This window comes from Nannospalax galili, unplaced genomic scaffold (assembly GCF_000622305.1).
Source record: "Nannospalax galili isolate Female #2095 unplaced genomic scaffold, S.galili_v1.0 scaffold336, whole genome shotgun sequence".
Classification (NCBI taxonomy): domain Eukaryota; kingdom Metazoa; phylum Chordata; class Mammalia; order Rodentia; family Spalacidae; genus Nannospalax; species Nannospalax galili.
Window position 1 is genome coordinate 1231883 of NW_008343385.1, and position 13219 is coordinate 1245101.

General features: G+C 40.7%; 1 pseudogene; it reads left to right on the forward strand.

Annotated features, from left to right (window-relative positions):
* Positions 1 to 5507: 5507 nt before the first annotated feature.
* Positions 5508 to 6493, forward strand: LOC103739254 (annotated as a pseudogene).
* The last annotated feature ends 6726 nt before the right edge of the window (positions 6494 to 13219 follow it).

Sequence of the window (13219 nt, forward strand, 5' to 3'; positions counted from 1 at the left end):
ATAGTTTGCACTGAATAGTCAGCTGTAATCCTAATCAGTTTTCCTTTATATGTGACTTGTTGTTTCTCCTTTGCAGCTTTCAGAATTGTCTTTTTGTTCTTTACATTTAGTGTTTTTACTATGATGTGTTGTGGAGAGTTTCTTTTCTGGTCCTCTCTGTTTGGTGTTCTATATGCTTCTTGTATTTGTATAGGCATGTCTTTCTTTAATTTTGGGAAATTTTTTTCCATGATTCTGTTGAAGAGCTGATCCTTGCCATTATCTTGGGGTTCTTCTCCTTCCTGTATGCCTATGATTCCTAAGTTTGCTTTTTTTATGGTGTCACACAATTCCCGTATATTCCATTCTTGTGCTTTCTTAAATTTTTCATAATCTTTGCTCAAGTGGTCTAGTTCATCCACTTTATCTTCCAGTCTTGAGATTCTGTTTTCCATTTCATTCATCCTATTGGTGAGGCTTTCTCCTGTCATTTCTAATTGGTTTACTGAGTGTTTCACCTCCTTATGCATTTCAGCCTGAGTATTCTTCAATATTTCCAGCTCGTTTCTGAATTCATTCAGAAGTTTATCCCTATTTTCCTTCAGCTCTATGAGTGTGTCTTGGTGGTTTACTTTTTAGGCATGAAAAGCTGGTTCCTCTAAGCTTCTGATTCTCTCTTTTGATTTTATTGGAGTGGCCAGATTGCTTTTGTGTTCAGGAGTTCCCACAGAGGCCCAAGTCAGGTGAGGTTCAGATGCTCTCAGGCTTTCTCCTAAGGTCTGGATCCCTCCAGGAAATATTTTGGCCTCAGGAATTTGGGGGTTGGACTGGCCTGGGAGCAGGGCCCAGGAAAGATGCTGGTCTAGGGCTACTGGTGGCCATGCCACCCAGAGATGCAAAGGGAGATGGGGGTGGGAAGAGGCCCCAAGTGCTCCTGAAGAACTGGGTTGGTCTGGATTCAAAGGATCAGGAGGCAGAAAGGTCAGCCCTGGCATCCAGGAAAGAGGCTGGTGGGTTGTGCAGCCCAGGGAAGCAGAGGTAGGTGAGGGTGGGGCCTGTGGACCCCAGAAGGAACTGGGTTAGTCTGGATGCAAAGGATCAGGAAGCAGTGGTGGTTCCTGCAGTGTCTGGGGTGCCAAGACAAGGAATGGAATAGGACCCAGGCTAGGAGGAGACATGGGCGAGGGAGATGGGAAGGTGAATGAGGCTGGGGGAGTCAAGGCGTGGAGGGCATGATCGACTTACCCCTGAGAGAAGCCTGTGGGTCCTGCAGGCCCGGGGAAGCAGAGGGAGGTGAGGGTGGTGCAAGGCCCAGAGACCTCCTGGGGACCCCAGAAGAAACTGGGTTGGTCTGGATGCAAAGGATCAGGAAGCAGAATTGGTTCCTGCGGTGTCTGGGGTGCCAAGACAAGGAATGGGACAGGTCCCAGGCTAGGAGGAGAGATGGGTGGGGGAGATGGGAGGGTGAATGAGGCTGGGGGAGTCAAGGTGCTGAGGGTTTGATTGACTTACCCAGAGAGAGGCCTGCGGGTGTTGTAGAGGGAGGTGAGCTTTCTTTCTTTTTGATATTTATATTTATCATATTTATGTGTATGCGTGTATTGCCTGAATGTAGGTAAGTGCACCCGTGTCATGCAATGCCCGTGGAGGACAGAAGAGGCTGTCAGATCCCCTGAGACTGGAGTTATGGATGTTGTACCTCATCCACTGGACCCCAAAAAGACCACGGAGGACCCAACACACCAAAATGCAAAAGCAAAGGTTTATGGTTTATTTGGGCTTAAGCTCGGGCTCTCAGACCTCACCAACTCAACGGATCCATGCTGAGAGCCCAGAGTAAGGGAGAGTGGAGCCTTTTATAGGTTTTAGATAAAGGGGGGGATACCAAAGATACATTTTGGTTGGTTCAAGGAGCCCGCTTTGCGCGCCAACATAATTTCAAACCGATTGGATGTATAAGATGCAGCCCTGGAAGTTTCTTATTGGTAGGTGCTATTCTCAGGGCTGTGGAATGTGCTGACTGTTACCTGTGGGGCCAGGAGTCTCCATTTTTACCTTATAGGGCAGAGTATTTTACAGAAGCTAAAAGAGCAATTAGTGGGGGTCTGGACGGATTGGGGGGTAGCGGGTGAATGAAGAGGGTCTCAGGGTTCTACAACAGACAGTTGTTAGGTGCCATGTGGGTGCTGGGATTTGAACCCAGGTCTTCTGCAAGAGCAACCAGTGTTCTTTAACTGCTGAGCTATCTCTCCAGCCCCAGGAACTTATCTTTTCTTAAGCCTGATTCTCCTCTGTCTTTCTCTGACCTTGCCTCTTCTGCTTTCTCTACCATCCTCTCCTCTGGTAGTCTCCCTCAGAAACAGTACCTTTTATCCCAGGAAATCTTTTGTGTGGGGGCTCCTTTAAAATAGAGCCTAGAGGAAAAAGTGATCCTGATACTATCTGTGTTCCCTAACCAAAAAAAAAAAAAAAAAAACAAAAAAAAAAAAAAAAAAAGCAAAAAACAAAAAACAAAAAAACCCCTTGATTATGCGGTTTCCTGAGTCCAGATGACCCCCTGCGGTTTGATCTTAAGAATTTCAGATCGCTCTATTGACTTACAAAACAGGATTTTCTCACTTTCATCAGACATTGCCTGTTTGAAACTTCTCTTCTTAAATGATTAGTTCTTAAAATAGGAATATATATTAACCTCAGTCTATATGACAAAGGCTCACCTTTTACCCTTTATGCCTTTCCCTGGGTCCCTCTTAAATCTCAAGGGATATAAAGATAGAAACATTGCATCTTGTTTGTGCTCTGATTTGATGTAGCTGTGTAATGTGTTTTCTCTCCCTTTTTTAGGTTAGCAAACAAAGCAGGGCATCTTCTTATGTGTCATTGTACTTTGGTCTCAGTCACTCCCCTTCCACACTGCCCTCCCCCATGCTCCATCCCTGCTCCTGGTTGCCTTTCTTCCCTTAGTTAGTCCCTCTTTATGCATTCTGTGAGTGTACTCCATCACCTTATTTTCTAGCTTATTTAAGATCTCTTGCTCCCCTCTCATCCCATTTCTAGTTTCGTGATCTACAAACACATATTATATAAATAGTCATACATATCTATCTATCTATAGATAGATATGTATATAAAATATAGATATATAATTTTAAATATAGGTTCCACATATAAGAGAAAACATTTGTCTTTCTGACAAGTCTGGCTTATTTAGCTTTTCTGAGTCTGGCTTATTTAGCTTAATAATGATTTCCATTTTCTTACAAATGTTATATTTCATTTTTCTTTATGGATGCATAAAATTCCACTGTGTATATATGCCGCATTTTCTCCATTCATTCAGTGCTAGACCTCTAGACTCGTCTATTGCCTGGTCATTGTGAATACTGCAGCAATAGACATGGATGTACAAGTATCTCTATGACATTGACTTAGAGCCCTTTGGGTATATACTCAACGTTGTTTATAGTCAGGTTTTTGTTTAAAAATTAATTACTTCTTTTTATTTTATGTTTATGAGTGTTTTACCTGTGTGTATGGAAGTGCACCCATGCGTGCAGTGCCTGTGCAGGCATTGACAGTTGTTAGCCACCATATGGGTGCTGGCAACCAAGCCCAGATCCTCTATGAGGGCATCCAGTGCTCTTAACTGCCCAGCCATCTCTCCAGGCCCCAAATAAATAAATCTTAGAAAACACATTCTTGGTGGGCATGATGGCACAAGCCTTTAATCCCAGCACTCAGAAGGCAGAGGCAAGTGAATCTCAGGCCAGTCTGGTCTACACAATGAGGTCCAGGCCATTTGGAGATACAGGGAGACCCTGTCTAAACAAACAAAAATGAAAATGAAAACAAAAACAAGGAAACAAAAATATCCCCCCAACCCCCCCAAAACAAAACACCTTTTCTTTCTTCCATTTTTTAAAAATATTTTATTATTTTTGTTTTATGTGTGTGTGTGTGCAATGCCTGCGGAAGACAGAAGAGGCTGTCCGATCCCCTGGAACTGGAGTTATGGACAGTTGTTAGCTGCCATGTGGGTGCTGGGATTCAAACCCAGGTCTTCTGCAAGAACAGTCAGTGTTCTTAACTGCTGAGCCATCTCTCCAGCCCCCTCTTTTTTCCTTTTTTTTTTTTTTTTTTTTTTCTTGCTGACTCCTCCTTGTCTTTGCCTTGAGAATGTGCTGGGACCAAAGGCATGTGCCACCATGTCTGGCTAAATCTTTTTTAGAAAAGATTTTATTTTAGATTTAAGTATATGTGTGCATGCCTTTATGAGTTTATGTGCACTGTGTACATATAGGTGCTTATGGAGGTCAGAAGAGGGCATTGGATCCCCTGGAATTGAAGTTATAGGCAAGTTGTGGGCTGCCTGAGGTGGGTGCTGGGAACAAAACCCAGTGTCTTGCAAGAGCAGTAAGTACTCTTTGCTGGTGAGCCATCTCTCCAGCCCTTAAACTAAATCATAAAAAAAAAAAAAGCCCATATGTCAAAATTAGATGCACTGATATGAAACTAAGGCCTTAACTTTCTACTTATAAGTAATAAGGCCTTACATTGCCCCGTCCCCAAAACCAAAAAAAAAAAAAAAAAAAAACAAAACTGCCTTAGAAAACAAGGATTTAATGTTCTATTTCTTTACTGAATGGGTCATTTGAATCTGACAATTAAGTTTTATTCAAATGCCCCCAATGAGAGGATATAAATGTTTTAATGCTGTTTGTATCTTTTCTCATTGGGTTAAAATCATTGTCAGAATGTCACCACTTTTGAAGTAGGAAAAATCCTATCTTACAAAGAAACCAGGGAATTTATTTCAATAGTCAAATATTTACACTTACTTGTAAATTTTGGCCTATTGTATAGAATTTTTATTGTGTCCATAACTGTTAATTCTCATGATAGATGGTTAAATAGGCAAATGGAGATATAAAAAAAATCCATTATCAAAGTTGACTAAAGCCTTCAAGTTCCTTAACTGAAGGCTCTTCATTAGTTCTAAATCTAAGCTATGCCTTATTTAGAAAACATCATTTATTTCCTTATAAAAATAATTATTGTGCAGCCTATGAAAAAACACAAGGAACTGTATAAGCCATCTTTGTTGAAGAGAATATTACACATTAAAGTATCTTTAAGCGGTAACTGAAAACTTCAGAGTTGGTTAGAGTCTTTTTTTTTTCATTTTATTTATTTTATGTGTACATATGCATGCGTGTATATGTATTGGCTCTTGTGGAGGTCAGAGGACAACTTTTGGGAATTGGTTTTCCTTTCACATAAATAAAAAGGGATTACTGTTCAAAATTAGAATATACAATGAAAATGTTATTTCAAAATGGAGAGAACTTGTAAGAGACTGTATCTTAAGAATATGTTTCTCAATGAAATGAATCTTCAAGATGTTCCATAGTACAGTTAGTCAGGATTAACAAATACTAAATGGTGTTTTCCTCTCTGCTCAGGGAGGGGTTCATATGGTGGTGATGTTCTTCCTTCCTGTCATAACTTAAAGGGGAAATTCTCACACAATGTCCGGAGCCTTTGACATCCTGCAAATGAAGCAAGAGGATGTCCTCATATGCCTTGCAGCAGGAACCCACTTAGGTGGCACCAACCTTGACTTCAGGATGGAACGGGTACATTTACAAAAGGCGAAGTCATGATATCTACATCATAAATCTGAAAAGGTCCTAGCAGAAGCTGCTGCTGGTGGCTCATGCCATTGTTGCCATCGAAAACCCTGCTGATGTGAGTGTCATCTTCTCGAGGAACACTGGCCAGCTGCTGCCGCTACTGAAGCCACACCAGTTGCTGGCACTTTACTTCTGGGTCCTTCGCTCACCAGATCCAAGCGGCCTTCAGGGAGACACATCTTCTGGTGGTGAGTGACCCCAAGGCTGACCACCAGCCCTTTACCGAGGTGCCTGATGTCAATTTGCCTACCATCACTCTGTGTGACACAGAGTCTCCTCTGCACTATGTAGACATTGCCGTGCCATGCAACAACAAGGGAACTCACTCAATGGGAACTCACTCAATGGGTCTGATGTGGTGGACGCTGACCTGGGAAGTTCTGTGCACGAGTGGCATCCTGTGAGCATCCATGGGCGGTCATGCCTGGTCTCTTCTTCTACAGAGGTATTGAGATTGAGAAGGAAGGGCCAGCGGCTGCTGAAAAGGCTGTGACCAAGGAGGCATTTCAGAGGGAATGGACTGAGCCAGCTCCTCAGTTCACTGCAGTTCAGCTGGAGGTGGCAGATGGTCTGAAGGCATGCAGGTGCCCTCTGCGCTGATCTAGCAGTTGGTTCCCTACTGACTGGAGTGCCCAGTTGGCCACTGAGGACTGGTCTCCGCTCCCACTGCTCAGGCCATGGGATAGATTGGAACGACCAGCAAGTGGCTGTGTACTGTTCTTCTACAGAACTTAAGCAAAATGGAAAGAAGGTGGATGGAAAATAAAGTTTTAAAAGAAAAAAATACTAAACAAAACTCATATTTTGCCAGTGAGAAGTAGATGGACAATATTTTAAAATTATTCCTATTGGAATTATTTATTTCTCTGATTATAAATAAAACCAAAATTTGGTTATGCCCACAAAAATCTATGAAATCTTGATTTCTAACTTGTCTTGGCCTTTTGTTTCTACCCCTGTCACTAATAATATTTGGGACATGAGAAAGCATGATTTTTCTGGAAATAAACTTAAAATGATACTATATTCTTATGATTTCTTCTTTGACCATTTACTTCCCCAAACTGGGATCTAGTATGATACCAAAATAATAGGAAAAATAAAATTGTTAGTCACGAATAACAGTTACAATAATTTGGACATTAAAGACCAATGTTGCCTAAAATTAAAACTAGCCATACCAAATGAGGCTATGTCTATAAAAAATTATTTCAGGTACTACAAACAGCAAATAAAATATTTCATAGAATATAAACCAGGTGCGGTGGTACAAGCCTTTAATTCCAGCACTTGGGAGGCAGAGGCAGGCAGATCTCTGTGAGTTCAAGGCCTGGTCTATATCTTAAGTTCCAGGTCAGTCAGTGCTACATGGTGAGACCCTGGCTAAAAAAAACTAACAAGCAAACAAGCAAGCAAGAACAATAACAACAACAAAACCAAAAAAGAATTTAAATGACTGAAGACCCAGGAAAAAGAGTCTGGTTGACGAGCTTAATAACTGTTTTGTTAGTCAAATGCCTTCTTCTCCCATCTGCTACCTTTGCTTCTTTAGACCACACTGTGTTTTCTATTCTAACTTTAGATATAATACTCCTAATATATGTCCATGTCAATGTTATAACAGAGAGGGAGGGAAATAAATCAGATCTGGATTATGATACCTAATAATGTTAATACAACCTATGGATTTCTTCCATAATGACTTTAACAACTATTTTTTTCTGCTTTCCTACCTTCTCAGACTCATCTTTATCAGATGATCCCAGGAATGAGCTTTCTTAGCATTGTGGGACACAAAGCAACATTTGGTCTCCATATACATAAAATGTGATACGCAGCCAACAAAGGAAACTGAATTAATGTTCCCACAGAAATAGCCACATATTTATTGAATATTCTACACGGCTGATTTTAATTGATTAGAGCTTGGTGGTTATGGAGGGTTGGAATGCTGTAGATCCAGAGTCAAGTTACCTTGACTATGTTTAATAGCCATCCATTGCCCACCTCTGTATATGACCTAATATCCTTTCAGTTATCAGATACAACCTTTGGAATGTATTAACAGACCACTAACTTCCACCCATCCAAAACTAAGCATACCATCAAACTACATCTGTAAACTACAACAGAGTTTCCCCCACTTTTCTGTATGCTACCTACATGGTGTCCCCACCAACGCATTTAGTAAATGCCTGGACTTAGGCCTTCCTCTCATTCTATGACTATAAAAGTTCATGTAATCACTTCTGTGTTGGATCATGTTAATTGGGCAAACTGAATCCATGTTCTTGGACTGGTCATTCATGTTTGGCTCAGAATAATCTGTTTATTCTTTTTAAGATTATAGCTGTACTTTCTATCAATAATAGGTATGTCAAATTTTATTTTTCAAATAAGGTCTTCAGTGGTATGGTAGCATAAACCTGCAAACCCAGCTGGCCCTGGGAAAATGGAAGCAGGAGGATTTCAAGTAAAAGGATAGCCTGTAGCACAAAGTTGAGTTGGTACTTGTCTACACACACACACAGACACATGCACAAACATACCCTCACACTTCCAGTTTTACCTCTCCTCTTTACAAACCTTGCCATTCTGCTACCAAGAAATGGTACCTATATCTCCTGTTGGTCTTTGGTGAGGTTTTGGAACTGACTTAACATGAAGAATATTGAAGTGAGATTGTATTACTTCCAATGGCAGTTCATAAAAGATCACACAGGGCTGGGGATGAAGCTTGGTGATGGAATACATAGCTAGCATGTACAAGGCCCTGGCTTTAATCCCCAGCCCTGCAAAAATAAACAGTAGTGGAGTGTCTGTTTCAAAACATTTGCCATTGGAACCAACCTGCCACATGTGGTGCTCTGGTTGAAGGCCTGTGTAATAAAAATTTTGGTTGCTTTTTGTTTTGTTTTCTAGTTCTTGACAGGTAATTTTTAAACCTTTGTAATAAAGAATTTGGCTGGTTTTTATTCCCATTTCTTAGGAGGTAGCTTCTTAAATTGTTGCAATTTCTTGAGTGATATAGGTATCTTTACTATTCACTAGCGATTAGTGTTACTGTTGGTCCCCTAAATGAGGTAACTCAAGATGGAACCTGAAAACACCCGAAATACTACATAGTTGGGTTTGGTAGCTCATGCCTGTAATACCAGCTCTTCAGAGACTGAAACAGGAGGATCACGAGTTCCAGGCCAGCTTGAGCTGCTTAGTAAAACCCTATTATAAAAGCATAAACAAACAAACAAGCAAACAAACAGACTCTGTATTTAGTAGATTGATTTTTTTTTTTAGTTGGGTTGTATTAGCCCAACATCTGGAGAAGGGAGAAAATTTCCCACACATGGCTAGTCATGCTTGTACAATGAATCCTTATTAAAAAAAACAAAACACTGGAAACTCAACTTGGATGAGCTTCCCTGGTTAGCAATCTCCTGCATGTTGTCACAAATTGGTGATTAATTCCATGGTGGATAGACAATGGAAGTGTTGCATTTGGAACATGTTCAGACCTTATACCTCGTGTTTTTACCTTTCATTGGTTCTGATTTGTAGTCTTTAACTGCCATTCTAAGTACAACACTTTTATGCCATACCCATGAATTTCTCAACTTTAAGGGGAATCCCTAAGTTTGTAACTAGCTCATCAGAATGGATAGCCTGGAGACTTTCAAGCTTGTGGCTGGTATCTGAAGTGAGGGCAGTCTTAAGGAAGACTATGCTTGATATGTGACATTTGCCCTTACTGTGAAATGGGTATCACAAGTTATTATACAGCCCTACCTAAGGTCCAAGCTGACAAGCATCAACCACCACACACACAAGAGAACAATCTGCCGCTGACTCCACTATTGAACCATGAAGTCGCCCTTGACCTTTGGGTCTTACAGTTGATGCTATAGGCAACATGAAACAGAGACAACCATCCCCAGTGCCTAAACTCTTCAAACACAGATTCCATTGGTATAAGAAATTATTTTTATACAACTATATTTTAGGGAAATTTGCTTCAGAGCAAAAGATAACAGACATTTTTTATACCTGTGAATGAGGTATAGTTGTTGTAAAGAAAACTTAAGCATGAAGCAATGGCTTTAAGAGGAGTGACATGCAGAAAGTGAAAGGACCTTCAGCAACCTGAAGATCTGATTCAGTAGCAGAGCCTGTGAAGCTGGAGGAAAGTAGACTCTTGATACAGAAAGCTTATAACCATTGTTGCCTGCAGTAAAGTAAAACTAGGAAATGTGCCTGATGAGCCAATCTAGCTAAGGAAGCTTCTTGGGCTAAATATGTCTCTAGATTCCTAGCTGCTTTAGTGAAATGTGTAAGAAGAGAGAAACTGAATAAAAGATCTGCCAAATATAAAAGACTTGGAACTTGGTATCTCAAAACCAAAACTTCCTCATTCCCCCATCTCTATAGATAGCAAACAGTGTTTAAAGTCAGAAAGATCAAATCGAGTTGAGGGTTCTGTCAGAAAAGTGTGGTCGAAAGAGAAGGAAGGAGTTGAGTCTGGTGGTACATGCCTTCAATCCCAGCATTCTGGAGGAAGATGCAGAGGCAGGCAGATCTCTGCAAGTTCAAGGCCAGCCTGTTCTACATAGTGAGTTCCAGGCCAGCCAGGCTACACAGTGATCCTGTCTCAAAAAATAAGAAAGAGGAAGAGAAGAGGAGGAGGAAAAGGAAGAGAAGGAGAAAGGGAGGGAGGGAGGGAAGGAAGGAAGGAAGGAAAGAAGGAAGGAAGAAAAAGAAAATACTAACTGCAAGCGTTTGGTTAAAGCTTCAGAACTCTAGCTTCAAAGACCCTTTCAAAAGTCCTCCAGGCTGTTTAAGGGCATGCCTCACAGATCCATGCTGTTAACAATAGGGCTTCCATGATTCTTAAAGGAGTTTCCTACTGCAGCCTCCTAGGGACCCAAAGGTAGGGAAGGGCTTATTGCAGTAAAATGGAGTGGAGAATAAATTGATACAAAAGGAATCTAGTTTCAGTGGGACTTTATCCACTTCTACTGAAAGGTACAGAAACTGTACAAAGTGAAAAGAAGACTGTACTCCTGGGCTTTTATGAGTGGGAAGTTGTATGAGAAAACTATTAATTTTCAAACAAAATAATTTTGGAGAAGGAAGGTTAATTCAGAAGGAATTAAGAGCTTAGGGGATGGATCCACGAACTGTGGAAAGAATCCTTCCTAGATACATGGACATAATCAAATACTAGACCTATGCTCAGGTGGATCTTGGGATTATAGACTCACTGTGGGCCAGTGGCCTCCCTGTATGTTCCATTATCTCTTTTTGGAGCAGAATGTCTATAGCAGTTGTAACATATCTTGGGTGTGTAGAAAGCAGGTAACTTGAAGTTCTGGGTCTTTAGATCAAAAGCTCAAAAGTCCTAACAGAGTTATTCCCAAGGAACCATACCCAGGAAGCCTCACCCATATCTGGGTAAGATTTAAATAATGAAATTCTGAGGTTTATCCTGATTACAATGTTTCAGTGGGATGAGATTTGAGAGATTATTCACAAAGAAATGAGAAATATCTGAGGAGGTATGTGAGTTTTCCTGGCTTGATCACAAATTGTACAGATGTGTCAAAGTGCCACAGTGTAACCCAACATATGTATGATTACTATGTATCATTTAAAAATAAAAATATGGTAAAGATTTGAGGATTCATTCAGGAGGAAGTTAGGGGATTTTGCACATGTGAATAACCATGGGTTAAGGTTTTACAGTAGCATCTTGCATCTTTTGAAAATGGTCACAATATTTGTAGTACTATATGCTCTTCTAGAATTTCACCATTCCTCTATAAAGAATTGGAATCTAGGGGTTGGAGGGATGGCTCAGTGGTTAAGAGCACTGGCTGCTTTTGCAGAGGACCCAAGTTTGGTTCCCATCACCCACATGGTGGCTAACAACTGTTTATAACTCCTGTTCTGGGGGATCTGATGTCTTCTTCTGACCTCTGTGGTCACTGTAGGCACATTCTGACTTATATACATGCAGGTAAAGCACTCAAACACATACAAAATACTTTAAAAAATAATTGAAATTTAGGTTCATTTCTCTTGAAATTAGGTGAACTCTTGTACTCCCTTTGATATGGTAGAAGTGACACTACTGGAATATCTGAATTAGGTTTTAGAAGTCACCAAAAGATGGCACTGACAGGTGACTCATTAAAGACATCCGAAAAGTCCTCTCCTCCATAAAAGCAATGGGAAAACTGGCAAAATTGGCCAAATCAATTTTTTAAAAATTTATATTTTACGTGTCTGAGTGCTTTGCCTGCATGTATATATATGCATCACTTGTTTGTAATGCCTGCAGAGGCCAGAACAGGGCCTCTGATCCCTTGGAACTAGAGTTATGGATAGTTGTTAGCTGCTGTGTAGGTGGGTGCTGGGAACTGAACCCAGGTCCTCTGCAAGAGCAGCAAATGCTCTTAACCACAGAGTCACTTCTCCTGTACACCCAAATCAATATTTTTAAAAAAGATTTCTGGAAATTAATCAAGCCTGTGTCTTTATCAGGAAAATTTATTCAAGAAAAATGACTATAAGAATAGTGTGCTGTTGGTGTTATAATTTTCCCTAGCCCTGTATTCCCTACCCAACATTACTTGGAAGTCTTGAAAATCAGTAGCCTCAGTCTTGGTGACGCCAGGGGTCTGACAACCATTGAAGAAGGTAGACCAGTGCATCTGCTCTTCCAAGCTGCAGCCCCGGAGTACTGTCATTGTCTGACCTTCCTTGGGGCTAGGTGCATGTGTAAAACTGTGTGCATGCCAAGAGCTGTTCAGGAAGGCCTTAAGCTGTCATCTCTGGCTAACTTTGAAGTGCTACCCTGACAGACAGTAAGCCGTAAGCAGAGGCTGTTGCTGCATACCTGAATGTGGCTCAGTATGTATACAGAAGCCCTTCAAAAACACCAGGAGACATATTCTAGGCATTTAAAGAAATTTTTGCTCAGTCATTAGCTGACTAAGCTAACCAAGCAGACACTCCAGTTGTCACATTTGACAAAGAATATAGATTTTACAGAATTGGTTAAAAGTGTTATTAAATAACAACTATAAACAGCAGTAATAATAAACAACTGGAAATACATACATATATATGGATATATGTATTTTCCTAAGACATCAATTCACACTGATTGTGAGAAGTCCTGCAACTTACCAGCAGTGTGCAAAAGACCAGGGAAAGCTGGTAATATAGTTCTAGTGTGAGTTCAAAGTTCTTTTTTGTTTTGAGACAAGGTCTTACTACATAGCACTAGTAGGCCCGGAACTCACTATATAGACAAAACTGGCCTCAAATTCACAGATATTCACCTACCTGACACTGCTTCCTCAGTGCTGGGATTAAAGGTGAACTCCACCATGCCTGGTCCATGAGTTCAGAAGGTTAAAGACCAATGTGGTGATGATTTATGTACAAATTCAAAGGCAGGGGAACAATGTTGCAATTAAACAGCCAAATGGAGACTAAATTTCTCTTCATCTGCTTTTTTGTTTTATTAAAACCCTCTGTGGATG